Here is a 2,579-nt window from a genome sequence, read left to right as displayed (position 1 = left end):
AGTGTTATGGGTATCATGGCAGAATTTGCCAGTTTGGTGGAGAACGAGGAAAAGAAAGAGCTCTAGGCCAATCTGAATTAGGGAACGAGGAGGAGGGACGAGGGATGAGGGTGTTCAGGTGGTTCCTAAGCTGCCTCTGTTTCTACCCTGTTCAATTCCATTTTGCTGCAGTAGTGGGAGCAGAATCAGCAGCACCCACTTGTTTGTTCTCCGGGCAGCAGCTCCCTTTGCTATTGCTTTGAATGTTCTTAACAAAACTTAGAGGGTGATACCCCACCCTTCCTCACCTGCTCTGCTTTAACTGCTCTCTGAGCTGAGGTTTGCATGCATCACTAGGGGGGCTCACCAAACCTAACTGTATCTTTTTTCTCTCCCTTCTCATGTGCACCAATGGAAGCTTCATGAAGGTGAGTTGATGTTTTACAGTTGGGAAGGGACTTTTATCTAAAATGTAATAGTTATCTTTCTTGTTCCTTTCCAAGAAACCCAAGCAACAGGGGTTGAAACTGCTTTTAGCAACAGGCAAAGGACAAGGCTGAAGCCTCTGGCCAGGGTCTTAGAGAACTGATCCAATGTGTGTGTGATGGCCTCCATCAGACACGGTGGAAAATCCCTGCAGTAAATGTGGTGCATTGAATGTGGTGGCTGAATACTTATGCAGAAGGAACTTCAATTTGGTGACTCTTTCTATAGTTTTAATTGATTAGTGACTGATTCTTGTCACATGGACAATAAGCAACTGGAGTTGCAGTGGTCATTATGGGCCATGGTTTCTGAGAGTTAAAAAGCCAAAAGGATTTCTTGACACTTTGACTGTTACTGGTCATGCCATTAAAAACTGATCTCCATGAAACTTGGTCAAGATGTTGTCCACAAAAAGTGGATTTGTTACTGGGCTGCAGCCAGTCAATAATTGTACACTAGAAAGAGACACTGTCTGCTTATTTGACTGTTGCACATGTCTGGATGCTCAGTGGTATTTCACAAATCAGACAAACTCACCATCAAAACTCATTATTTATACAGACTAGCAAACAATGGAATCAGCATTCATTGGTTACAAGGGGCCTGATTGTCTTCTGAGTTAGTATTCTGCCCTCTTTTGGTTAACAGCCTTCTCACTGTAATTATTCCCCTCAGTCCATGGCTGAGTGTCTCTCTTCTTTTGGCCTGGGGAGTTTCTTGAGTTGCTGCTCCATGAATTGGTGGTTGCAATCTGTCCCTGCAGGAATTACTGTGTACCAATCAGAGCTGATTTCAGGAGAGCTGGGTTTCTTAGTTTCTTCCTTATCTTGGGAGTTGTGCCAGATCTCTTTTTGGTCCCTCAACTCTGCATTCTTTTTGTCCACTCTCAGTGGGCATCCTCTCTCTGAGCTTTGTTAACCTTTCCCTGTATCTGAGCTTCTGCTCCTTGAAGCATGTCAAGGCCTGAACATTAACAAGGCAGTTCTACCAACAAGGAATTTGTTTTTCTGTCCCATGGGCATCACTTGGTGCTTGTTTCTTAATTGCTGTCTATTTGATGGATTAAATCTCCTTTCCAGTTGATTTGGCTTGAAAATATTCAAAGATTAAATGTATCAATACCAAGAGCATCCTTAAGAATTCTTCTCCATGTTCTACATCTTACATCACATATAACTAATGAAAATTAAATTACAGTTTATGAGCAGCGAAGCAGAAATTCCATCCAGAACAGCTGCCAACAGATGGATAGCTCTGGCTATGGAACAGGAGCTAATAATGCACCTGTGGCTGACTCAGGCCCTGCAGAACAGGGAGCAGCAGAGGAGGGAACTGCACGTTCACAGTATGTATGGCTCATGCCCTGCCAAGCACAGAATTTTGTGCCTTCTTTTCTGTGTGTGACTCAGCCATACAAGTATCCCTGCTTGCTCTACTTAATTCCCTCCTTCTCCCACGTTGCATGATGATCAAATGATGCCATTTGCATTTTGGGAGAAAAAGGCAGCCCAAGGCAGATGTACAGCTTCGCACACAACCTTAGAGACGAGTGTGGGGGGAGTATGGCAAAAAATGGGCATTGCTTAACTTCAAATCCCAGAGCTGAGTGACTGACTACACCTTTCCTCTAGTGAAACCAGGACAGTCTTTTCCTCTGGGCAGGAAAATCCCAAAACCTCATTAACAGCAGCAAACAGGGCTAAAGACAGCAGGATTTTTCAAAGGAAATTTGTCATGCCTACTGAGTGCAGTTGTGTCATTATGTGAGATTTTATGTATCAGTAATCATTGAAGTGTGGTGATATTAACAGCTGCATGTTCTTTCTACTTCTCTTCCTTCTACTGCACAGCAAGGAGTTATTATTAGGTGTCCAATTTGCATGGATTTTTACTCAGAGGTAAGGATCCTGTTGTCATTCTTTCTGCATTATGGGAGGAGGAGGATGCCAGAAGGGGGGCTGCACTGATCAGCTGGCTGATGTGGGATGCTGTGGGCAGCTGGCTGGAAGCACAGCCCCTGCTGTGAAGCTCCTCAAGTCACTTCTTGGTGAAGTGATGCTGGCTTCATTTGTCTGGTGCCAGTGGAGCAGCAAACTCCAATTCTTTCTCCCAAC

Source organism: Erithacus rubecula, assembly GCF_903797595.1.
Source record: "Erithacus rubecula genome assembly, contig: scaffold_707_arrow_ctg1, whole genome shotgun sequence".
Classification (NCBI taxonomy): Eukaryota; Metazoa; Chordata; class Aves; order Passeriformes; family Muscicapidae; genus Erithacus; species Erithacus rubecula.
The sequence above is the reverse complement of the archived record's forward strand: the minus strand, read 5'-3'. Positions refer to the sequence as shown.